This window comes from Salmo trutta, chromosome 3, assembly GCF_901001165.1.
Source record: "Salmo trutta chromosome 3, fSalTru1.1, whole genome shotgun sequence".
NCBI classification, from domain to species: domain Eukaryota; kingdom Metazoa; phylum Chordata; class Actinopteri; order Salmoniformes; family Salmonidae; genus Salmo; species Salmo trutta.
Genome location: NC_042959.1, coordinates 40,589,954 through 40,617,236, shown reverse-complemented (window position 1 = coordinate 40,617,236; position 27,283 = coordinate 40,589,954). Strand labels below are relative to the sequence as shown.

The following is a 27,283-nucleotide window of genomic DNA, read 5'->3' as shown; positions in this document are numbered from 1 at the left end:
TTTTCCGTTTAGGTGAAAAGGCCACGTCGTGATTGGTGATGTTTGTTACATTTGCAATATGATTCCATTCACCCTCCTGTGATATAATCCGGGACAGGTGAGAAATTACCAAAAACGGAAACCGAATGTCCGAGAAACTCTGTTCGATGACTTCCCGGAAGATCCGGCTCTGGTGCACGGCCCGACGCCGTCCGCGGACGTCTAGTAAGGGACCGTAAATTTGCAATATGGACTTTTTCAGTAATCATACAGCAATTGCCGAAATGTTCCCTTCATGTATGGAAGGGCAATGGTCACAAGTCAGTCATATTGTGGGTAATAGGCTAGCGCACATGTCAAACACAAGGCGTGACACATTTCAATTCGCCCCGCGCAATGATTTGGGTTGTCAATTCATTTTGGCCTGCTACGACTGCCAAAGTCCTCCCAGACCCACACATAAGCCAGCATCATATTATAACTAATGGTACTGACCGAATCTTCTACCAGACTAGAAGTTTAAAGTTGTTGTAGGCTAAATGTTCATGCCAATTTCCGATTCCAAAATGTCATTGCTGTAAAATGTCACCTTGATTATCAAAAAGTTATAAAATAAAGAACTCACACGCAGGTATAAATTAGGACACACAGGTGAGTATAAATGAGTCAACAGCTGAGTCATCTACTTTATGAAATTACACCCTAATGTGCTCACATTGGTGAATTCAACTTTCATTGCGCTGCTTTCCTGTGTTCTGTGTACAGCGGGTATCAGATGGAAAGTGTACAAACATGTGACAGTCCTAGCTAGGCCACTAAAATGATGCAGTGTGGCTTAGGTTTGTGAAGCTTGACAATGAATAACCAAAAAACTAAACCTGCAACAAAACACCATGCAAAGGAGAAAAATGTAGGCCTATAACAGCAACATTTGAGCAGTAGCCTAGGCTGAAAACATATGAGAGGGTTTATCTAATCTTCCCTCTTTAGATTTTAGCTCATCTTGTTCTGGCTAGCATTAGCTAGTTGTTGATCTTGGGCTCCCGAGTTGCACAGCGGTCTAAGGCACTGCTTCTCAGTGGTAGAGGCGTCACTACAGACACCCTGGTTTAAATCCAGGCTGTATAACAACCGGTTGTGATTGGGAGTCCCATAGGGCGGCGCACAATTGGCGCAGCGTCGTCTGGGTTTTGCCGGTGTAGGCCGTCATTGTAAATAAGAATGTGTTCTTAACTGACTTGCCTAGTTAAATAAAGGTCAAATTATATGTATTTTTTGTTGTTGTTGTTTATGTGCATAGGCAACTATAACGCATGAGATTGGAGGTCATATTGAAGTTGATGTTTGTCCCACCTGTTTTTGTGGGTGATTATTTGTGAGTAGTGTCTGTTTCTCCTCTGCGTCACGGTTTGTTATTTTGTAGGTTTTCAGTTATTTGATGTATTGCATAGTTTTCACGGATTAAATAAATATGTGGAACGAAACACACGGTGCACTTTGGTCCGATCCTTTCGACAGCCTTGACAGAATCACCCACCACCAAAGGACCAAGCAGCGTGGTATGGATCAGCAGGACAAATGGACTTGGGATGAGATATTGGACGGGAAAGGACCCTGGAGTCAGGCTGGGGAGAATCGCCATCCTAAGGAGGAGATCGAGGCAGCAAGAGCGGAGCGGCGATACTACGAGGCGCTATATCCACCAAGAGGCTAGTGCGAGAGGCACCCCCCAAAACATTGGGGGGGGGGGGGCACATGGGGAGATTGGCAGAGTCAGGTTGGAGACCTGAGCCAACTCCCCGTGCTTACCGTGGGGAGCGAGTGACCAAGCAAGCACAGTGTTATGCGATGATGCGCACTGTCGCCAGAGAGCACTCACAGCCTGGAGCGCTCGGTGCAAGCTCCTCACCATTGCCATGCTAGAGTTGGCCGGCAGCCAGGAAGAAGTGCGCCGGCTCAGCGTATCTGGTCTCCAGTGCGTCTCTTCGGCCCAGGTTATCCTGCGCCTGCTCTACTCACGGTACCCCTCGTTCACCAGCACAGCCCAGTTTGTCCTGTGCCAGCGCTCCGCCCTTGCTGGGCTCAAATAACCATCCGGAGCCTCCAGCGACGCTCCCCGGTCCGGAGCCTCCAGTGACGCTCCCCGGTCCGGAGCCTCCAGCGACGCTCCCCGGTCCAGAGCCGCTCCCCGGTCCAGAGCCTCCAGCGACGCTCCCCGGTCCGGAGCCTCCAGCGACGCTCCCCTAGGTTTTCACGGATTAAATAAATATGTGGAACTAAACACACGCTGCACTTTGGTCCGATCCTTTCGACAGCCGTGACATGCATAAAGGTCTACTGTAGCTCTGATTGGCTATGGCGCACCAGTCTGCTTAGTCTCAGGTCCCGTTTTATTTATTGCAGTGTGTATTAATTGTCAAAACGCACGTCTACTTTGCCAGTCTATATTGCTAAAGTATTTTCACAAATGCCTTACTATACCTAATTCCCAAACATTATATGAATTTATGAAAATCTAAGTGCTCGCTTAAGATAAAAAAAGGTGTCGTATTCTTCCTGGGGGTGTATATGATCACATTTTAATACGATTTCATGTTGCTAAAACACTTTCAGTTCCCCTTTAACTTCTCTGGGCTACGTGGGATGCTAGCGTACACACTATCAACAGCCAGTGAAATATCAGGGCGGCAAATTCAAAACAACAAAAGCTCATATTTCAAATTTCTCAAAAATACAACTATTTTACACCTTTTTAAAGATACACTTCTCCTTAATCCAATCACATTGTCCGATTTCAAAAAGGCTTTACGGCGAAAGCATAAAGTTAGATTATGTTAGGACAGAGCCTAAGCAAGAAAAACCACACAGCCATTTTCCAAGCAAGGAGAGGAATCACAAAAAACAGAAATACAGCTAAAATTAAGCACTAACCTTTGACGATCTTCATCAGCTGACACTCCTAGGACTCAATGTTACACAATACATGTATGTTTTGTTCGATAAAGTTAATATTTATATCCAAAAACCCCATTTTACATTGGCGCGTGATGTTCAGAAAATATTTTGCCTGCAAAACCGCCGCTGAATGAGCACAACAATTTACAAAAATACTCATCATAAACGTTGATGAAATATTAAACTGTTATTCAAAGAACTATAGATAAACATCTCCTTAATGCAACCGCTGTGACAGATTTCAAAAAAGCTTAACGGGGAAAGCACGCTTTGCAATAATCTGAGTACAGCGCTCAGGAAACCAAACCAGCAATACAGATACCTGCCATTTTGGAGTCATCTAAAATCATAAATAGCATTATAAATATTCACTTACCTTTGATGATCTTCATCAGAATGCACTCTCAGGAATTCCCAGGTCCACAATAAATGTTGTTTTGTTTGATAAAGTCCATAATTTATGTCCAAATACCTCCTTGTTGTTTACGCGTTCAGTAAGCTACTGCAAATGTAGGAAGCGCGCCGAAAATTTCATGACGAAAAGTCAAAAAAAGTTAGATTTACGTTCGTAGAAACATGTGAAACGTTGTATAGCATCAATCTTTAGGGCCTTTTTAACATAAAACTTCAATAATATTCCAACCGGACGATTACAATATCTTGAAAAACGTTATGGAACACAGCTACCTCATCACGTGAAGGCGCGCCACTGAACTCATGTCCACTCCGGAGTCAACAACTTCCTTTGTTCGCTCTCGGTTCACCATAGAAGCCTCAAACAACTTTCTAAAGACTGTTGACATCTAGTGGAAGCCTTAGGAGGTACAAAATGAACCCTAAGTCATTGTGTGTTAGATAGGCAATGACTTGAAAAGACTACAAGCATCAGATTACCCACTTCCTGGTTGGATTTTTCTCAGGTTTTTGCCTGCCATATTAGTTCTGTTATACTCACAGCACAGACATCATTCAAACAGTTTTAGAAACTTCAGAGTGTTTCCTATCCAAATATACTAATAATATGCAAATATTTGACTCTGGGCCCGAGTATTAGGCAGTTTACTCTGGCATGCTTTTCATCCGAAAGTGAAAATACTGCCCCCTATACCTAAAAAGGTTTTAAGAGACAAAATTATGTGCTCCAGCTGTAGCCTGCTACTCTTTGGATAGCAGGCATTGCCCACTAAGGTCTCCTGAGCGGCTGAAGCAGGTATTCCCTCATGAATGTAACCTTGTCTTACTTGGCCTGCGGTATGAGACCTACTGCCACATTGGCTGTAGTTATGGATCACTTCTGGGTTGGAAAAGGCCCACTGCATTCAGCATACACTTGCCTGTGCTGTCAATTTTATTGAGTCAGGGGTGGAACATTTATTTTTCCTCCTTTTTGCCCAGCAGCACTCAATTCCCTCTTTAAGTACCATGTCAATGAAAGCCTTAGCACTGAATGCCCATCCACAAAAATAACTAATGGTTTTGCTTGTCCAAGGCTTTTGTGTCCAGGATGATACCACTCAGAAGGCTGGTCAGGTCCAGAGCACAGCCTCTTTACCTTGCTTCTGCCCCTGGTCTTGACTTTGTCCTCCAAATAGAACGAGCAGAACCAAGCTCATTTACATGAGAAATATTAAATGTACAAGATTGATGGTGATGTAATGCATTTCTGCAGTATGCCTGCCTGTAGAGATATTTCCTAAAACATATAATGACTCCAAATCAAGTGTCTCTCTTTGTGTTCTTCAATCTACGACTTTCTCTCACTCTTTCTTATGGTTATCTTTGTGATTGTATGTATATCTAAACAAAGTCAAAATAGACAGCCATGAACACACAAAAAACTGAAGTCGGAGTAAAGCTCCTTTCTACTGCAAAGCTTCATGTTCATTTTATTTTCTGTCAGCGAGCGCTGAGCCTGGAGTATGCTTTGCTACCACATTTACAAGTCTCTTTATTCACTTTACCATGTGTGTGGTTGAATGCTTGAGAAATAGGCAAGAACAGCATGCAGATCTCCCTCGCTGAGTTGAAACAGTAGGGGAGAGCATATCTATCTTATTCCACTATTTTAACAGAAACGCAATAGTTATCTGACAGTTCTCTTAATTGTGTGTAATGGAGGCACAAAAATGCTGGAATGTGAAAAATACAGGGCTGCTATGGGACCATAAACACTGGTGCAGGTCCCACAGTACCCAGCTACAATTAGCCATATTGGGGCAACATTTGAAAAGGACACAATTCAACACATTTGTACTTGACAGTAATGACAATGTTCCATGCTTAACAGACCACTATTTCTGGTCCTTTTAAAAGTCATGTCAGGGTAGAGCTTTAGCTTCATTCGATGAAAAGTCCCTTGCTCCCTTCTTTGCCAGCTGTATGATTGCCTAAATGGCCTGCATCCTTAAGATCACCACACGGGGATTGTCATCACCTCCACTTGATTTTGGTCCGGTTTCTCCACAAACTGAGTCACGGGGGAGTTACTCAACCTGAAAAAAAGAATCTCCCATGCTCATCTTCTAGGTTTGTCTACGGAACAATGTAGATAATAGCTTATCCCATGAAGAAAAGGCAACCTTTTGAAAGGTTCTTTTTGTACCCGCCAAATGCTCAATATACCAAATATTGTCTGGAGTGGACCTGGAAAATATTCTACGCACACTTTTCCATCTGACATTAATTCCACAAAGGACCTTGGTCAAGAAGGTGACCAAGATCCCGATAGTCACTCTGACAGAGCTCCAGAGTTCCTCTGTGGAGATGGGAGAACCTTCTAAATGGACAACCATCTCTGCAGCACTCCACCAATCAGGCCTTTATGGTACAGCGGCCAGACGGAATCCACTCTTCAGTAAAAGACACAGGACTGCCTGCTTCGAGTTTGCCAAAGGTACATAGAGGACTCTCAGACCCTGAGAAACAAGACTCTGGTCTGATGAAACCAATATTTATTTTTATTTTACCTTTATTTAACTAGGTAAGTCAGTTAAGATCAAATTCTTATTTTCAATGATGGCCTAGGAACAGTGGGTTAACTGCCTTGTTCAGGGGCAGAATGACATATTTTTACCTTGTCAGCTAGGGGACTTGATCTTGCAACCTTTTGCTTGCTAGTCCAACACTCTAACCACTAGGCTACCCTGCTGGCCTTTGGCCTGAATGCCAAGTGTCACGTCTGGAGGAAATCTGGCACCATCCCTACGGTGAAGCATGGTGGTGGCAGCACCATGCTGTGGGGATGTTTTTCAGGGGCAGGTACAGGGAGACTAGTCAGGATCGAGGGAAAGATGAACGGAGCAAAGTTCAGAGAGATCCTTGATGAAAACCTGCTCCAGAGCACTCAGGACCTCAGACTGGGGCGAAGGTTCACCTTTCAACAGGACAACGACCCTAAGCACACATCCAAGACACATGAGTGGCTTCAGGACAAGTCTCTGAATGCACAGCCGGAGCACAGACTTTAACCTGATCGAACATCTCTGGAAAGACCTGAAAATAGCTGTGCATCGACGCTCCGCATCCAACCTGACAGAGCTTGAGAGGATCTGCAGAAAAGAAAAGGAGAAACTCTCCAAATACAGGTGTGTCAAGCTTGCAGAGTAATATCCAAGAAGACTCAAGGCTGTAATCGATGCCAAAGGTGCTTCAACAAAGTACTGAGTGAAGGTTCTGAATACTTATGTAAATGTTTTTTTATATATTTATATATATATATATACATTTGAAAGAACTTCTAGAAAACTATTTTACAGCATTTTAAAGACAAGACTCTCGTTAATCTAACCACACTGTCCGATTTCAAAAAGGCTTTACAACGAAAGCAAAACATTAGATTATGTCAGCAGAGTACCCAGCCAGAAATAATCAGACACCCATTTTTCAAGCTAGCATATAATGTCACAAAAACCCAGAAGACAGCACTAACCTTTGATGATCTTCATCAGATGACACACCTAGGACATTATGTTATACAATACATGCATGTTTTGTTCAATCAAGTTCATATTTATATCCAAAACCAGCTTTTTACATTAGCATGTGACGTTCAGAATTAGCATACCCCCGCAAACTTCCGGCGAATTTACTAACAATTTACTAAATTACTCACGATAAACGTTCACATAAAGCATAACAATTATTTTAAGAATTATAGATACAGAACTCCTCTATGCACTTGATATGTCCGATTTTAAAATAGCTTTTTGGTGAAAGCACATTTTGCAATATTCTAAGTAGTTAGCCCGGCATCACAGGGCTAGCTATTTAGACACCCAGCAAGTTTAGCCTTCACCAAACTCCGATTTACTATTAGAAAAGTTTGATTACCTTTGGTGTTCTTCGTCAGAATGCACTCCCAGGACTTCTACTTCAATAACAAATGTTGGTTTCGTCCAAAATAATCCATAGTTATGTTCCAACAGCGGCGTTTTGTTCGTGCGTTCAAGACACTATCCGAAGTGTAAATAAGGGTCACGCGCACGGCGCATTTCGTGACAAAAAATGTCTAAATATTTCATTACCGTACTTCGAAGCATGTCAACCGCTGTTTAAAATAAATTTTTATGCTATTTTTCTCGTTAAAAAGCGATAATATTCCGACCGGGAATCTGCAATTAGGTAAACAGACGAAAGAAAATAAAGCATGGGGTCGACTCGGGCACGCGCCTAAGCCTATTGTCCTCTGATCGGCCACTTGGCAAAGGCGATAATGTGTTTCAGCCAGAGGCTGCCTCGATATCGTTCAGCTTTTTCCCGGGCTCTGAGAGCCTATGGGAGCCGTAGGAAGTGTCACGTTATAGCAAAGATCCTCAGTCTTCAATAAACAGAGCCAAGATGAAACACAACTTGTCAGACAGGCCACTTCCTGCATGGAATCTTCTCAGGTTTTGGCCTGCCATATGAGTTCTGTTATACTCACAGACACCATTCAAACAGTTTTAGAAACTTTAGTGTGTTTTCTATCCAAAGCCAATAATTATATGCATATTCTAGTTACTGGGCAGGAGTAGTAACCAGATTAAATCGGGTACATTTTTTATCCGGCCGTGTCAATGCCCCCTAGCCCTAACAGGTTAACCTGTTGAGGACAGACGTTCCGCTAGCGGAACCCCGTTCCGCCTGCAGAACCCCTAGCCAACAGCCAATGGCATTGCACGGCGCGAAATACAAAACCATCTAAAATACCACAATTCAATTTTCTCAAACAATCAACTATTTTACACCATTTTAAAGATAAGACTTTTGTTAATCTAAACACATTGTTCGATTTCAAAAAGGCTTTACAGCGAAAGCAAAACATTAGATTATGTTAGGAGAGTACATAGACACAAATAATCACACGGCCATTTTCCAAGCAAGCATATATGTCACATAAACCCAAACCACAGCTAAATGCAACACTAACCTTTGATGATCTTCATCAGATGACACTCCAAGGACATTATGTTATACAATACATGCATGTTTTGTTCAATCAAGTTCATATTTATATCAAAAACCAGCTTTTTACATTAGCATGTGATGTTCAGAACTAGCATACCCACCAAAAACTTCCGGTGAATTTACTACATTACTTATCATAAACGTTCACAAAATACATCAATTATTTTAAGAATTATAGATACAGAACTCCTTTAAGCAACCGCTATGTCCGATTTTAAAATAGCTTTTCGGCGAAAGCACATTTTGCAATATTCTGAGTACATAGCTCGGCCATCACAGGCTAGCTAATTTGACACCCACCAAGTTTGGGGCTCACTAAACTCAGAATTACTATTAGAAAAATTGGATTACCTTTGCTGTTCTTCCTCAGAATGCACTCCCAGGACTTCTACTTCAACAACAAATGTTGTTTTGGTTCCAAATAATCCATAGTTATATCCAAATAGTTCCGTTTTGTTCGTGCGTTCAGGTCACTAGCCGAAGGGTGACGCACAAGCGCATTTCGTGACAAAAGTTTATCAAAATATTCCATTACCGTACTTTGAAGCATGTCAAATGCTGTTTTAAATCAATTTTTATGCTATTTTAGCGATAGTATTCCAACCGGGCAACGTTGTATTCATTCAAAAGCTATAAGAAAAAAATTGAGAAGTCTCGTGACCACGCATCTCCAGTCTCACTGTCCCCAGGCTGACCACTCACAAACAGAGCTGCTGTACTTTGCCCAGAGACAGCAGACACCCCATTCCACTTTCTGGCGGCTTTAGAGAGCCAATGGAAGCCTTAGAAAGTGTCAGGTTACAGTACAGATGCTGTAATGTTGATAGAGATGCAACAGAAGGATAACAAATTGTCAGACAGGGCACTTTCTGTATGGAATCTTCTCAGGTTTTGGCCTGCCATATGAGTTCTGTTATACTCACAGACACCATTCAAACTGTTTTAGAAACTTTAGAGCGTTTTCTATCCAGATCTACTAATTATATGCATATTCTAGTTTCTGGGCAGGAGTAATAACCAGATTAAATCGGGTACGGTTTTTATACGGCCGTGAAAATACTGCCCCCTATCCCAAAGAAGTTAAACCATTTCACACTTAGCTTCAGCTGCATGTTTTTTAATCTTTGAAATTCAACCATCTGCAACCTTAGCTTACACCGTGGTTTGCATGGTCTAGTGTGAATTGCATCACGGGGCCTCTTATACTTGGGTAGAAAGGGGCGGCCCATGACGCTGACGTAATATCTATGCTCATGTGGGTGTGGTTACTGACTTTGTTAAAAACTTCTTAGGGATAGGCTTTCCGTCAACGGTACAGTTTTAAATCATGTAGTGCCGTGTGTCATGATCGCACATTTTAGAGAAACAAGAAATGTCGGTACATATAAGTGTCTTATATTGGCTAAAAGCTTAAATTCTTGTTAATATAACTGCACTGTCCACTTTACAGTAGCTATTACTCCGAAAAAAATGCCATGCTATTGTTTGAGGAGAGCTCCTAACAACAAAACACTTTTTTCACCACAATAGGTTTGATAAATTCAACTCTGAAGGTGAAATGTGTACTTACATTCTGAAATCTTGCTCTGAGATAAAATGAAGTGTTGTTTTGTTAGATAAAATCATTTTTCATATCCTAAAAAGGTCCATATAGCATGTACAATCGATTTTGTATTTCCACTCATTCAATTTGCAAAGAAAGGAATCTGTGAAAATCTAACCCTAAACGTTGTTTCAACCAGTCAAATCACGTTCGTATTTATTCCTCAGAGATCCTAGAACGTAACCAGACTTCACTATAACATTAGGAGTGTAGTATATCCTATAGGACACAAAATTTGTTCAGAGAGTGACGCCTTCATGGCACGCCGATGACTCGGGCGGTCTTCACTTGATTGACTGTAACTTCGTCGGAATATTATCGCTTTTTTACGAGAAAAATGGCATAAAAATTGATTTAAACAGCGGTTGACATGCTTTGAAGTAATGGAATATTTAGAATTTATTTGTCACGAAATGCATCGTGCTCGTCACCCTTCTTTACCATTCAGACAGTGTCTTGAACGCACAAACAAAACGCCGCTGTTTGGATATAACTATGGATTATTTGGGACCAAAACAACATTTGTTATTGAAGTAGAAGTCCTGGGAGTGCATTCTGACGAAGAACAGCAAAGGTAATAACATTTTTCTTATAGTAAATCTGACTTTGGTGAGTGCTAAACTTGCTGGGTGTCTAAATAGCTAGCCGTGATGACTGGGCTATCTACTGAGAATATTGCAAAATGTGCATTTACCGAAAAGCTATTTTAAAATCGGACATAGCGAGTGCATAGAGGAGTTCTGTATCTATAATTCTTAAAATAATTGTTATGTTTTTTGTGAACGTTTATCGTGAGTAATTTAGTAAATTCACCGGAAGTTTGCGGGGAGTATGCTAGTTCTGAACCTCACATGCTAATGTAAAAAGCTGGTTTTTGATATAAATATGAACTTGATTGAACAGAGATGCATGTATTGTATAACATAATGTCCTTGGGGTGTCATCCGATGAAGATCATCAAAGGTTAGTGCTGCATTTAGCTGTGGTTTGCATTTATGTGACATTATATGCTAGCTTGAAAAATGGGTGTCTGATTATTTCTGGCTGGGTACTCTGCTGACATAATCTAATGTTTTGCTTTCGTTGTAAAGCCTTTTTGAAATCGGACAGTGTGGTTAGATAAAGGAGAGTCTTGTCTTTAAAATGGTGTAAAATAGTAATGTGTTTGAAAAATGGAAGTTTTTGTATTTTTGAGGAATTTGTAATTCGCGCCACGCCCATCGTTGGCTATTGGAGCAGGTGTTCCGCTAGCGGAACGTCTAGATGTAATTAAGAGTGGGGGTGCTAGCGATGGGTGGAAACTCAGGATACTAGACAACGAGGACTCTGAGTCAGGTACTATGAATCTCTATAAGTCTGGAACGGTATTGGTACAGGGCAACCCCAAACCGTTTCAGCTGGACTTTCACCTAATCAAAGAATTAACTCAGCAGGAGAAGCTCTCCCTTGAGAAAGATAACCCCACCCCAAGCGGGTCAGACCAGACCTCTTCATTATATAACCCCACAGACGAGCATTCCCAATTGGATAGTCAACCTCCCAGCACAGAGTACTACTCCCTCATTGAAATGAAGGATATATTCACCCAGCTGGAGGTAAGACAGGTGGAGCTGCAACAGCAGGTGATTACACTCCAGTCAGCACAGACCCAGACAACAGTACAACAACACACCCTTAACTCGACCTGGAGAGCTGGAGGTGGAGAGAGATATATCTGCACTATGGACTGGAGACAACATATACAGGAGAAGGAGCATGAGCAGGAGAAGAACATAGCACTAGAAGACAGGATCAGACTGCTGGAGGAGAGGGTGGAGGGATGGTGTGTGACAACCTACTAGAGAAGTGGCCACCCCCGCAGAGAAACCAGCAGAACAGCCCACTTCTACTCCCGACAAAAGTCTTGACACCACAGGAGAACAGTCCACTCCAGACCCTGACCATAGCATCGAAATCACAGCGGGACATACAAATGAAGAACCACAAGGCCAGGGGATCTCAACCCCTCTGAGCACCCCCCCATCAGCCACCCTGATAGCCCTCCTGACAACCCCCCCCCCACACCCACTGAGGACATACACAAGACACAGATTGTACTCCTTATGGACTCAAACGGGAAATATATACCTGAAAAAAAATCCCAAACACAGAATGTCTAAACTCTGGTGTCTAAACACCCAACGCGCCCTAGACCTTCTGTCTGAGGACCAACTAGGGTCACCCAACCACATAATAATATACACAGGTACAAATGACCTGAGAGCACAGCAGAAAAGGCTGGCCACAGCACTCAAGGGAGTGATTGAGAAACTTCTTCTACTTTCCCCAAAGCACAAGTGGTTATAACTCTGGGATGTGAGATTTGAAGGGCGCACAATTCAAATAAATAATCATAAATATTATGGATATTAAACATCTAGGTACATACAAGTGTCTTATTTCGGTTAAAAGCTTAAATTCTTGTTAATCTAACTGCGTTGTCCGATTTACAATAGGCTTTACAGCGAAAGCATACCATGCGATTGTCTGAGGATGGTGCCCCACATCAAAATATTTTTCAACCAGCACAGGCTGGTCCCTGTGGCTCAGTTGGTAGAGCATGGTGTTTGCAATGGTGTTTGCAACCGCCAGGGTTGTGGGTTCGATTCCCACGGGAGGCCAGTACGGGAGGAAAAAAATGTATGAATTGAAATGTATGCATTCACTACTGTAAGTCGCTCTGGATAAGAGCGTCTGATAAATGACTAAAATGTAAATTTGCAATCTGAAGGGTCCCAGCTACAACATGCATGGTCGTTTTGTTAGATAAAATCCTTCTTTATATCCCAAAAACTCAGTTTAGTTGGCGCCATCGATTTGAGTAATCCCCACTCGTTAAACATGCAGAGAAAAGAATCCAAAAAGCTACCGCTAAACTTTGTTAAAACAAGTCAAAATACGTTTCTATTTAATCCTCAGGTACCCTAAAATGGAAATAAACTATAATATTTCATATGGAAAGAAGTATGTTAAATAGGAAAGAAAAATTAGCAGGTGCGTGTCCAACTCTGACTCCTAGTACCAAAACTCAAAATTCTTTCTCGTTTGGGAAGAAACAAGCCTGAAACCTTGAACAACGACTACTGACATCTAGTGGAAGCCATAGGAATTGCAATCTGGGAGCTGGAATTGCATATACCCCATAGCTTTCCATTGGAAGCGCATGGGATCTAAAAAAAAATATTCTGGTTGTTTTTTCTTTGGATTTTCTCCTACCATATCAATTGTGTTATAGTGTCATACATTTCTACAAACTTCAAAGTGTTTTCTATCCAGTGGTACCAATTATATGCATATCCTGGCTTCTGGGCCTGAGGAACAGGCAGCACATCAGTCAGACAGTAAGTGGAGAAAAATAGACCCTAGCCTGAAGAAGTTTTTAATGGAAAGTGGTGTTGGGGGAAAAACATATGACATTATAAAATCCATGTACTCAAACAACAGGTCTGCTGTTAAAATTGGCAAAAAACACACACATTTCTTTCCACAGGGCCGTGGGGTGAGACAGGGATGCAGTTTAAGCCCCACCCTGTTCAACATATATATCAACGAATTGGTGAGGGCACTAGAACAGTCTGCAGCACCCGGCCTCACCCTACTGGAATCTGAAGTCAAATGTTTACTCTTTGCTGATGATCTGGTGCTTCTGTTACCAACCAAGGAGGGCCTACAGTAGCACCTAGATCTTCTGCACAGATTCTGCCAGACCTGGGCCCTGACAGTAAATCTCAGTAAGACCAAAATTATGGTGTTCCAAAAAAGGTCCAGTCGCCTGGACCACAAATACAAATTCCATCCTGACACCGTTGCCCTAGAGCACATAAAAACTGTACATACCTTGGCCTAAGCATCAGCGCCCCAGGTAACTTCCACAAAACTGTGAACGATCTGAGACAAGGCAAGAAGGGATTTCTATGCCATCAAAAGGAACATAAAATCTGACACACCAATTCGGATCTGGATTAAAAAATGTACTTGAATCAGTTGTAGAACCCATTGCCCTTTATGGTTGTGAGGTCACCAACCAAGTACTCACAAAATGGGACAAACACCAAATTGAGACTACACATGCAGAATTCTGCAAAAATATATCCTCTGTGTACAACGTTAAACACCAAATAATGCATGCAGAGCAGAATTAGGCCAATACCCGTTAATTATAAAAAATACAGAAAAGAGCCGTTAAACTCTACAACTACCTAAAAGGAAGCGATTCCCAAACCTTCCATACCATAGCCATCACCTACAGAGAGATGAACCTGTGGAAGAGTCCCCGAGGTAAATTGGTCCTGGTTTTTGTTTTTTCATGATTTGGTTGGGTCTAATTGTGTTGCTGTCCTGGGGCTCTGTGGGGTGTGTTTGTGTTTGTGAACAGAGCCCCAACAGATTTCCAATATTTCAAGTAATTGTCTTTTTGTTTTTTCATAATTTGGTTGGGTCTAATTGTGTTGCTGTCCTGGGGCTCTGTGGGGTGTGTTTGTGTTTGTGAACAGAGCCCCATGACAGCAACACAATTAGACCCAACCAAATTATGAAAAAACAAAAAGATAATTACTTGAAATATTGGAAATATTTAACAAAAAACAGAGCAAACTAGAATGCTATTTGGCCCTTAACAGAATACCTGACTACTGTGACTGATGCAAAATTAAGGAAAACTTTGACTATGTACAGACTCAGTGAGCATAGCCTTGCTATTGAGAAAGGCTGCCGTAGGCAGTCCTGGCTCTCAAGAGAAGACAGGTTATGTGCACACTGCCCACAAAATGAGGTGGAAACTGAGCTGCACTTCCTAACCTCCTGCCAAATGTATGACCATATTAGAGACACATAATTCTCTCAGATTACACAGATGAATAAAGAATTTGAAAACAAAACAGATTTTGATAAACTCCCATATCTGCTGGGTGAAATACCACAGTGTGCCATCACAGCAGCAAGATTTGTAACTTGTTGCATCAAGAAAAGGGCAACGAGTGAAGAACAAACACCATTGTAAATACAACCCATATTTATGTTTATTTATTTTCCCTTTTGTACTTTAACCATTTGCACATCGTTACAGCTCTGTATATACAGCATACATAATAAGACATTTGAAATGTCTTTATTCTTTTGGAACTTCTGTTCATATTATTGTTCATTTCTCTTTTGTTTATTATCTACTTCACTTGCTTTGGCAATGTTAATATGTTTCCCATGCCAATAAAGCCCCTTGAATTGAATTGAGAGAGGGAGGGCGCCCATGATACCCCCCAGGGCACGTCATGACACAACCCAATATTGTAAAACAATCAGGTTGTCACCGAAATACTTATAATATAATAGTAGCCTTACTTTTTAAACATTTTTATTAATGCCAATGCTGTTTTCTATGCGTGTTTCCATTTAATACTTTGGGACTCTGGTGCTATATATCTGATTTTCTGAGGATTGCCAGATTGGATTAAAAAGCTGTACAGTATTTGTCCTTTTTTTGTGTGTGGTATCGATGAAGGTATTTGATTAGGGAATGGGGATATGTTTTCATGATGGGAAATCCATTCATCAATAAATGTGGGGAAACGGAAGACCTGCAAAAAAAATCTATTTGGTTTAAATTCCCCTGGTGCAACTGCATGGTATTTGCAACTATAACGAGTCTGGACTATGATCAATTAAGCCATACCAATGCAGTTAAACAAGTTAATGTAAAATAATGAATTATGTTGGCTTACACTTATGGCACTTCCAAGGCCATTTCATTATGATTATTATGGTTGTGTCAATCATTTTATCTACTTAGGCTTTTGTAACAAGGCGTATGCCAGCCTTGTAGGCCTACTGGCTCTGCCCAGAGACCTACTAGGCTTCCATGGCAACTGCCTGGTATGAGCCCTGATAAGAGTCCGTGTTGCAGCTTTAACTTTCTTCTGCTACAATGGTGGCAGTGTTGGGATCACCTCCTGATCACTTCTAGTTATGTGATCTGGTTGTGGGAAGCATTCTGTTTTTCAACATTGTGTTGGGCGTAATTACATAGATATAACTAGTGACCAATAATAAGCAGCAATGGGTGTGACGTATAGAAGTAGTCACTACAGGTGTGATCAAGCCTTACATCAAAGTTGCCTGAAGCTGAATAGAAACTGCTATGCCCTGACCAGTTATTCAGAAGAAAATCCTTTGTGACTGTTATTTACATGAGTTAATTTATTAGTGTATACCCAAAACAAACACATTCTACACATTTACAAACTACCTGTCTAAAGTGTTAGTAAAATCATGGTGTTATTGTTACTGAAGCTTATACAGTACTAGTCAAAAGATTGGACACACCTACTCATTCAAGGGTTTTTCTTAATTTTTTAAAACGATTTTCTACATTGTGGAATTAAAATGAAGACATCAAAATTATGAAATAACACATACAGAATCATGTATTAACCAAAAAAAGTGTTAAAAAAATCAAAATATATAATATAAGTCACCTTCCTTTTGCTTTGACAGCTTTGCACACTCTGGGCATTCTCTCAACCAGCTTCATGAGGAATGCTTTTCCAACAGTCTTGAAGGAGTTACCACATATGCTGAGCACTTGTTGGCTGCTTTTCCTTTACTAAGCGGTCCAACTCATCCCAAACCATCTCAATTGGGTTGAGGTCGGGTGATTGTGGAGGCCAGGTCATCTGATGCAGCACTCCATCACTCTCCTTCTTCATCAAATAGCCAATACACAGCCTGGAGGTGTGTTGGGTCATTGTCCTGTTGAAAGATTGTAACATTAATTATGAAGACAAGTCTTGTAGGAAAACCTTCAAATCGATCACTAATACATATGACCTTACACAGCTAGTTAAAGGGCCAACCAGGGTGACTTGTTGCTCTAAAACACAGATTGATTTGGTGTTCAGTAAATAAACCAGAGAGAGTGACTAAATCATTCAATATGGTTACTGGGCTATCTGATCATAATCTGACACTTATAGCCAGAAAGCTTTCTAAGAACAGGTTTAACCTCTCTACTGTTAGAAAGCCGGATCAACTAAGAATACCTAAGAGTGAATGAAATTATTTTGAAAATGCAATTAAGGGAATTAACTAGAATGATCTCTTGTCCTATACAGATGTGGAAGCTGATAGTCAGGTTTTTCTATCCACAATCTAGACTACAATAAATGGTTTCCTAAAGAAATTCAAATCCAAACCTGGCCAAAAGAGCACTCTTCCTTTGCTAAATGGAGAAATCTGGAAATTGATGAAAGAACGAAATGATGCTCTAAAAACAGCCCTAAAATCCAAATTAGAGCATGACAGATGTAGGTTTACCATGTTGAGAAATAAGGTGATGAAAGAAATCAGACAGGCCAAGGCAATCTTTTTTATTAACATAATTGTTGAAACAAAGGGAAATTCTAAATTGATCTGGGAGAATCTAAAAAAGTTAACAGGGAAAGACCATAGTAACACTACAAAAACACTAGAAATCATGGTGAATAACAATCTAACACAGGATGCAGTCGAAATAGCAATAGCCTTCAATTCCTACTTTATTGACACTGTCAGGGTACTGACACAGAACCCCTCCACTGGTTTCTTGGGCTAAGTGCTAGTAAATGAGGCTCAACCTGTCTTCATCTTAAGGGAGGTTTCTGAGTCAAAGGTGAACAAGGTCATTAGCTCACTAAAGAACTCTAAAGCCAAAGATGTGTTTGGGCTGGACTCTACCTTTCTTAAAAACTACAAACAGTCACTTATTGGCCCCATTACTAAGGTCACCAACACATCTATTGGTCTGGGGGTGTTTCCAAGGGTACAGAAGTCGGCCATAATAACGGCCATCTTTAAATCGGGTGACCCTGCTGACGTGAGTAACTACAGGCCCATTAGTATACACCTGTGGTGTCGAAGGTTGTTGAAAACTGTGTAGTAGAACAACTGATTGCCCACCTCAACAACAGCCCCTTCACATTACAGTCCATGCAGTTTGCCTTCAGAAACACACCACAGAAACGGCCAACTGCTTTCTTCTGGAAAATGTGAAGTCCAAGATGGACAAAGGGGGCGTTGTTGGGGCTGTGTTTCTGGACCTAAGGAAGGCTTTTGATACTGTTAACCATGAGATTCCCATCACAAAATTGTCCAAGTTCAACTTTTCCAGGTGAAAAAGGTAATTCAAGTAACCAAATTCAACCTAGCTAATTTCCGATTTATACAAAATTGTTTGACTACAGAGGTAGCAAAACTGTACTTCAAATCTATGATACTCCCCCACTTCACATACTGCTTGACTAGTTGGGCCCAAGCTTGCTGTACAACATTAAAACCCATTCAGTCTACAAACAGGCTCTCAAAGTGCTTGATGGGAAGCCCAATAGCCATCATCACTGTTACATCCTCAGAAAGCATGAGCTCCTGAGTTGGGGAAATCTTGTGCAATACACCGATGCATGTCTTGTATTCAAGATCCTAAATTACCTGACTCCTCCTCCACTCAGTATTTTTGTTAAACAGAAAAACCAAACCTATGGCAGCAGATCCACAAGGTCTGCCATGAGAGGTGACTGTATAGTTCCCTTAAGGAAAAGCACCTTTAGTAAATCCGCTTTCCATGTCTGGAATACACTGCCATCAGACACACATAACTGCACCACCTATCACACTTTCACAAAAAACATGACTAAAGTTCAATCAGATTTGTGAACATAATCCCTAGCTGTGTATTGTTACTTTCCATGTTGTCTGTTGCTTATGAGGTGTGGAAACACTTTGTTGCATTTATGGATTTTGTCTTGTTGCTTTTTGTGCTATGTTCCTCTGTCTTTATGCTTTGTCTATTGCTTGTGCTATGTGTGTGCTCACTGCTCAATGATTGTCTGTATTGTAATTGTTTTTAATAACCTGCCAAGGGACTGCGGTTGAAAATTAGCCGGCTGGCTAAAACCGGCACTTTTACTGAAACATTGATTACTGTGCACTGTCCCTGTAAAAATGTAAAAAAACTCAAACTCAAAAACAAATTATAGTCCCACTAAGCAAACCAGATTGGATGGCATATCGCTGCAGAATGCTGTGGTAGCCATGCTGGTTAAGTGTGCCTTGAATTCTAAATAACTAACAGACAGTGTCACCAGCAAAGCACCATCACACCTCCTCCATGCTTCACGGTGGGAACCACACATGCAGAAATCATCTGTTCATCTACTCTGCGTCTCACAAAGACACAGCAGTTGGAGCCAAAAATCTCAAATTTGGACTCATCAGACCAAAGGACAGATTTCCACTGGTCTAATGTCCATTGCTTGTGTTTCTTTGCCCAAGCAAGTCTCTTCTTATTATTGGTGTCCTTTAGTAATGGTTTCTTTGCAGCAATTCGACCATGAAGGCCTGATTTACACAGTCTCTTCTGAACAGTTGATGTTGAGATGTGTCTGTTGCTTGAACTCTGTGAAGCATTTATTTGGGCTGCAATCTGAGGTGCAGTTAACTCTAATGAAATTATCCTCTTTAGGAGAGGTAACTCTGGGTCTTCCTTTCCTGTGGCGGTCCTCATGAGAGCCAGTTTCATCATAGCGCTTGATGGTTTTTGTGACTGCACTTTTTTTCTTCATTTTCTTAGGCGAATCAGTTAAGAACAAATTCTTATTTTACAATGACGGCCTACCCCTGCCAAACCTTCCGCTAACCCGGACAACGCTGGGCCAATTGTGCACCACCCTATGGGACTCCCGATCACGGCCAGTTGTGATACATCCCGGAATCGAACCAGAGAGATGCAGTGCCTTAGACCGCTGCACCACTCGGGAGCACTTGAAGAAGCTTTCAAAGTTCTGAACTTCAGGTCTTAAAGTAATGATGGACTGTCATTTCTCTTTGCTTATTTGAGCTGTTCTTGCCGTATTATGGACTTGGTCTTTTACCAAATAGGGCTATCTTCTGTATACCACTCCTACCTTGTCACAACACAACTGATTGGCTCAAACGCATTAAGAAGGAAATAAATTTCACAAATAAATTCTTAACAAAGCACACCTGATAATTGAAATGCATTCCAGGTGACTTCCTCATGAAGCTTGTTGAGAGAATGCCAAGACTGTGCAAAGCTGTCATCAAGGCAAATGGTGGCTACTTTGAAGAATCTCAAATCTCCAACATATTTGGATTTGTTCAAATAACCTGACAGTGATCCACATCATATGGGTAGACAATGTAATGTGTTATGCAGCAAAACACAACTATCCTTTTTTTTGGATGCAAGCCACTAATATGAATCACTGTTGATCCATCCTGTTCAGATCTAATGTGATGGATGTAGGATTTTCTAAGGCCTAGAATCGAGTCCTTTCCCAGTCATGAAGGATGAAGCTAGCCACCTCTTGGTTCTCATTGGCAAAGACCTAACTAAAGTTAGGGGTTATATGTCAGACTCCACTATACCGCTTCACCCAACATGTTGTACTGTACCCCAGAGGTTGTAAATAAACCCTTCTAAGCTGATATAATTTATCATTATTATAGGGCTGTGAAACCTATAGCCGAATGGCTTCAGACTGAGCATGTCTCACCATTTATTTACAGAGAGCAAATTACGTTTTTATTTACGTACATTAGTGTGTTGATTAATTATTTCTTTCTTCAGTGGAAATACAGAATCTGTATAACAATGTCAAATATACCAAAAGCTAAATCAAGCAGAGATTTACAACTATTTAACCATGTTAATCATTACTGAAAGATGCAAACTACAAACATTTAACCAGGTAAAGATATATATATATTTTTTTAAATCTTTATTTTAACAGGGAAAACAGACTGAGACCTGGATCTCTTTTACGGCTGTGCCCTGTGTAAACATGTTGACATATACAGTTTTAGGCATACAGACAAGAACATTTCAAACGTACAAAACAAAGACACAATTCAACAGAAACAATCACAGATAACATCATATTGATCCTCCATAACATTTTTAAAATGGGCAAGGGACACCAGAGTGTCTAACTTATGTTGGATCTGCAGTTTGTTCCATAAATAAGGCGCAAAGGAACTAAAGGCAGTCCTACCCAACTCTGTGGAGACCGCAGGAGTCTCTAATGTAATCCACATCTGTGATCTGGTTTTAAAATTTGTATATCTAGTGGAAATGAATGATGATATATATGGAGGTAGTTTTAAAAGAAGCGCTTTATAAATAAACAAGAGAGCATGTTGCTCTCGCCTCACAGATAGAGAGGCCCAACCCACATGTTGATAAAGGATACAGTGATGAGTTTTGTAACTATCACCCATGATAAACCTGAGTGCACAATGGTAAATAGCATCCAGTGGTTTTAATGTGTTTGCCGATGCATGCATATAGATAATATCACCATAATCTAAAACGGACATAAAAGTAGCCTGCACAATTTGTTTTCTATTTACAAAGGACAGACAAGCCCTGTTTCTGTAAAGGAACCCTATCTTGAATTTGAGCTTTTTTCCCAATTCAGTAACATGTTTTTTAAAAGAAAGCCTATCATCTAACCATACCCCTAAATATTTATATGCAGAGACCTGTTTGATTTGAGTACCATCCAAGCTAGTGATTACAAAAGTGTTTCTAACTGAGAGTTTAGACCTAGAAAAAAACATGACATTTGTTTTCTTAGCGTTTAAAACAAGTTCAAGCTGAAAAAGAGACCCCTGTAGTATCCTAAAATCAGACTCCAACTGCATTAAAGCTTGGTCCGCTGTTGGAGCAATAGAGTACATCACTGTGTCATCTGCATATAAATGGAATTTACAATATCTGACATCATCACAAGATAACAAGATAATGAATACATGACTACTACATACAAATATTTTATTAATTCACACAAAAGTCAAGAGTTGGCTATAACTAAGTGTGTGTAAGTGTTTGTGTGCATATGTGTGTAGTATGGTGTGTATTACTATTTCCCATCATAAAAATGTATCCCCATTCCCCAATCAAATACCTTAATCAGTACCCCACCAAAAAAATGTCAACCTTCATAAAACTCGACATAGCCTTATATAAAATGCATTATGTGTCCCGTCCTGACCAGTAAAAGGGATTGTTTGTCATTATAGTTCGGTCAGGGCGTGGCAGGGGGTGTTTTTTGGGGGGCAATGTTCTATTTTAGTCTATTTATTCTATTTCTATGCTTAGTTTATTGAGTTGACCTTCAATTGAAGGCAGCTGTTCCTCGTTGCCTCTAATTGAAGGTCCTATTTAATAGGGGTGTTTGTTCATTGGGATTTGTGGGTAGTTGTTTCTCCGTATAGTCATTTGTCCTTACGGGACTGTTTTTTCATCGTTCTTTTGTTCAAGTGTTTTGTTTCCTTTCTTTAATAAATAAGAAGATGAGCATGCACATTCCCGCTGCGTTTTGGTCTACTCCAAACGACGAATGTGACATTATGAAAGAAATGGTGTACTGTACACGAAAAAGTGGACCCTTGTATTAACCTGTTTGGGATAGGGGGCAGTATTTTCACGGCCGGATAAAAAACGTACCCGATTTAATCTGGTTACTACTCCTGCCCAGAAACTAGAATATGCATATAATTAGTAGATTTGGATAGAAAACACTCTAAAGTTTCTAAAACTGTTTGAATGGTGTCTGTGAGTATAACACAACTCATATGGCAGGCCAAAACCTGAGAAGATTCCATACAGGAAGTGCCCTGTCTGACAATTTGTTCTCCTTCTAGGGGATCTCTATCAAAAATACAGCATCTCTGCTGTAACGTGACATTTTCTAAGGCTTCCATTGGCTCTCAGAAGGCGCCAGAAAGCGGAATGACGTCTCTGCAGTCTCTGGGCGAAAAAAAGGCATTTTTGTGAGTGGTCAGGCAGGGAACAATGACAATGGAGTGCGCGTGCACGAGACGGCTTCATGTTTTTCTTTCAGTCTATGAATGAATATAACGTTGCCCAGTTGGAATATTATCGCTATTTTACGAGAAAAATAGCATAAAAATTGATTTTAAACAGCGTTTGACATGCTTCGAAGTACGGTAATGGAATATTTTGATTTTTTTGTCACGAAATGCACCCGCGCGTGCGTCACCCTTCGGATACTGACATGAACGCACGAACAAAAGGGAGCTATTTGGATATAACTATGGATTATTTCGAACCAAAACAACATTTGTTGTTGAAGTAGAAGTCCTGGGAGTGCATTCTGACGAAGAACAGCAAAGGTAATCCAATTTTTCTTATAGTAATTCTGAGTTTGGTGAGGGCCAAACTTGGTGGGTGTCAAATTAGCTAGCCATGATGGCCGGGCTATGTACTCAGAATATTGCAAAATGTGTTTTCACCGAAAAGCTATTTTAAAATCTGACACTGCGATTGCATAAAGGAGGTCTGTATTTGTAATTCTTAAAATAATTGTTATATTTTTTGTCAACGTTTATCGTGAGTAATTTAGTAAATTCACCAGAAGTTTGCGGTGGGTATGCTTTTTCTGAACATCACATGCTAATGTGAAAAGCTGGTTTTTGATATAAATATGAACTTGATTGAACAAAACATGCATGTATTGTATAACATAATGTCCTCGGAGTGTCATCTGTTGAAGATCATCAAAGGTTAGTGCTGCATTTAGCTGTGGTTTTTGGTTTTTGTGACATATATGCTTGCTTTGAAAATGGCTGTGTGATTTGTTTTTGGCAGGGTACTCTCCTGACAATATAATGTTTTGCTTTTGCTGTAAAGCCTTTTTGAAATCAGACAATGTGGTTAGATAAAGGAGAGTCTTGTCTTTAAAATGGTGTAAAATAGTCATATGTTTGAGAAATTGAAGTTATAGCATTTTTGAGGTATTTGTATTTCGCGCTACGCAATTCCACTGGCTGTTGACTAGGGTGGGACGCAAACGTCCCACTGGCCCAGAGAGGGTAAGTTCTAGTTTTTCTATTTCTATGGTTTTTTTGTGGTTGATCTCCAATTGGAGGCAGCTGGTCCTCGTTACCTCTGATTGGAGATCATATTTAAGTAGGGGTTTTTCTTCCTGGGTTTTGTGGGTGATTATCTTTTGAGTAGTGTTTGTTTCTCTCTGCATCACGGTTTGTTGTTTTGTAAATTCAGTTATTTCTGTTTTGCAAAGTTTCACGGATTTAATAAAATGTGGAACTACAACCACGCTGCACTTTGGTCTGATCCTTTCGACAGCCGTGACAGAATCACCCACCACAAAAGGACCAAGCAGCGTGCCCAGGAGCAACAAATGGACCCGGGAGGAAATTCTGGACGGAAAAGGACCCTGGAGGCAGGTTGGGGAGTATCGCCGTCCGAGGGAGGAGATTGAGGCAGCTAAAGCGGAGCGGCATCATTATAAGGCGCTGAACCAACAACGAGGCAAGGGCGAGATTGGGGGCACATAACAGGGGGCACACGGGGAATTTGGCAGAGTCAGGTTGGAGACCTCAGCCAACTCCCCGTGCTTACTGTGGGGGGCGAGTGATCGAGCAAGCACCATGTTATGCTGAGATACGCACTGTCGCCAGTGCGCAGCTACAGCTCGGGGCAAGCTCCTCACAGGTGCCGTGCTAGAGTTGGCATTGAACCAGGAAGGAGTATGCATGCTCAGTGTTCCTGGTCTCCGGTGTGTCTTCTAGGTCCAGGTTATCCTGCACCAGCTCTACGCACGGTAACCCCAGTTCGCCAACACAAATCTGTGTAACCTGTCACAATGCCTCGCGCTTGTCGGGCTACGGAGGTTATCCAGCCAGGACGGGTTGTGCCAGCCATAAGTTCCAGACCTCCAGTGCGCCTCCACGGCCCAGTATACCCTGGGCCTGCTCCGCGTACCCGGCCTCCGGGGACGTTCCCTAGTCCAGAACTCTCAGCGACGTTCTCTAGTCCGGTGAGACCTATTCCAGCTCCACGAAAGAAGCCTCCAGTGATGATCCATGGCCCTGAGCCTCCAGGGATGATCCATGGTGTGGAAACTGTAGTGATGTTCCATGGCACGGCGCCTGCAGCAACACTCTCCAGTTCAGAACCTCCTGAGACGCTCCCCAGTCCGGAACCTCCTGAGACGCTCCCCAGTCCGGAACCTCCTGAGACGCTCCCCAGTCCGCAGCCTCCAGCGACGCTCCCCAGTCCGGAGCCTCCAGCGACGCTCCCCAGTCCGGAGCCTCCAGCGACGCTCCCTAGTACAAAACCTCCAGCTGCGGCCTGCAGCCCAGAGCCTCCAGCGGCGGCCTGCAGCCCAGAGCCTCCAGCGGTGGCCTGCAGCCCAGAGCCTCCAGCGGTGGCCTGCAGCCCAGAGCCTCCTGCGGCGGCCTGCAGCCCAGAGCCTCCAGCAATGATCTACAGTCCGGTTCTTTCAACGACAAAAATGACCCGAGTCAAAAACTATAGACCTGTATCCCTTTCTTTTCTTTCCAAAACACTTAAGTGTGCTGTCTCTGATTAGCTTTCTTGTTATCTCTCTCAGAACAATCTTCTGGACCCTAACCAGTCAGTCTTCAAGACGGGTTACTCAACTGAGACTGCTCTTATCTTTGTCATGTTGGCTCTCAGCACTGCCAAAGCTGACTCTCTCTCTTCTGTTCTCATCCTCCTAGATCGATCCACTGCCTTTGACACTGTGAACCATCAGATCCTCCTCTCCACCCTCTCAGGGCTGGGCGTCTCAAGCTATGCACACACTTGGATTGCATCCTACCTGGCAGGCTGCTCCTACCTGGTGGCGTGGCAAGGATCTGTGTCTGCACCACATACACTCAGTACTGGTGTCCCCCAGGGCACGGTTTTAGGCCCTCTCCTCTTCTCTCTATACACCAAGGTCCCTCGGTTCTGTCATATCCTCACATGGTCTCTCTTATCTTTGCTATGCAGATGACAATCACCTACTTTTCTCCTTACCCCCCTCTGACACCCAGGTGGTGACACGCATCTTTGCGTGACTGGCAGATATCTCAACTTGGATGTCGGCCCACCACTTCAAGTTCATCCTCGACAAGACGGAAGTGCACTTCATCCCCGGGATGGCCTGCCCGCTCAAAGACCTCTCCATCACAGTTGACAACTCCAGAGTGTCAGCCTCCCAGAGTGCAAAGAAACTTGGCATGACCCTGGACAACACCCTGTCGTTCTCTGCAAACATGAAAGCAGGTGACCCACTCCTGCAGGTTCATGCTCCACAGCATCCGTAGAGGACCACCCTACATCACACAGGAAGTGGCGCAGATCCTAATCCAGGCACTTGTCCTCTCCCGTCTGGACTACTGCAAGTTGCTGTTGGCTGTGCTCCCCGCTTGTGCCATCAAACCCCTGCAACTTATCCAGAATGCAGTAGCCCGCCTGGTTTTCAACCTTCCCAAGTTCTCTCATGTCACCCCGCTCCTCCGCACACTCCACTGGCTTCCAGTTGAAGCTCACATCCACTACAAGACCATGGTGCTTACCTACGGAACATCAAGAGTAACTGCCCCTCCCTATCTTCAGGCTATGCTCAAACCCTAGACGCCAACCTGAGCAGGTCTCTTGGCCCTCCCACCCCTACGGGAGGGCAGCTCCCGCTCAGTCTAGTCCAAGCTATTCTCTGTCCTGGCATCCCAATGGTGCAACCAGCTTCCCCTTGAAGCTAGGTCTGCAGAGTCCCTGCCCATCTTCCAAAAACTTCTGAAACCTTTCCTCTTCAAACAGTATCGTAAATAATCCTCCGCCTCACTTTTTTTAAACACTTAACCAGCACTTACACTTGACCACCCCCACTCCACCCCTTGCCCCTTGTAGCTCTGACTCTACTAACAGCTACGTTATTGAGGAAAAATGTACTTTCTATGCCTGTGATATGTGGTTGTCCCACCTAGCTATCTTAAGATGAATGCACTAACTGTAAGTCGCTCTGGATAACAGTGTCTGCTAAATGACTAAAATGTAAATAAAAAATTAACAACGGTAGGCTACTATTATATTATAATTATTTTGATAACAACCTGGTTAATTAACAATATTGGGTTAACAAGTTTTTTATATATAAATAAATGTGGGACACAAAAAAAGGCAGTGTAGAACACCATTGCCCATCATGGATTGCTCTAATATCTTTTAAAAGATTGTTCCAAAGTTTGCCCCCAAAATTGTATTTTCCTATGAATGAAGTCGCACAACAATGTGTGCATTTTTCTATGAATGAAGTCGCACAAAAATGTGTGTCTTTTCACACGAATTAAGCCACACAAATGCACAAAATCAGCTGAAATACTTTTTGTACATATTTGCACGAATTGAGTGTGAGATTGTGTTGACTATTTAGCACA

The 27,283-nt window shown here is 42.0% G+C and overlaps 1 pseudogene; it reads left to right on the top strand.

The window, feature by feature from the left end:
• The first annotated feature begins 23,562 nt into the window (after positions 1–23,562).
• Positions 23,563–26,678, top strand: LOC115165325 (uncharacterized; annotated as a pseudogene).
• Positions 26,679–27,283: the final 605 nt, after the last annotated feature.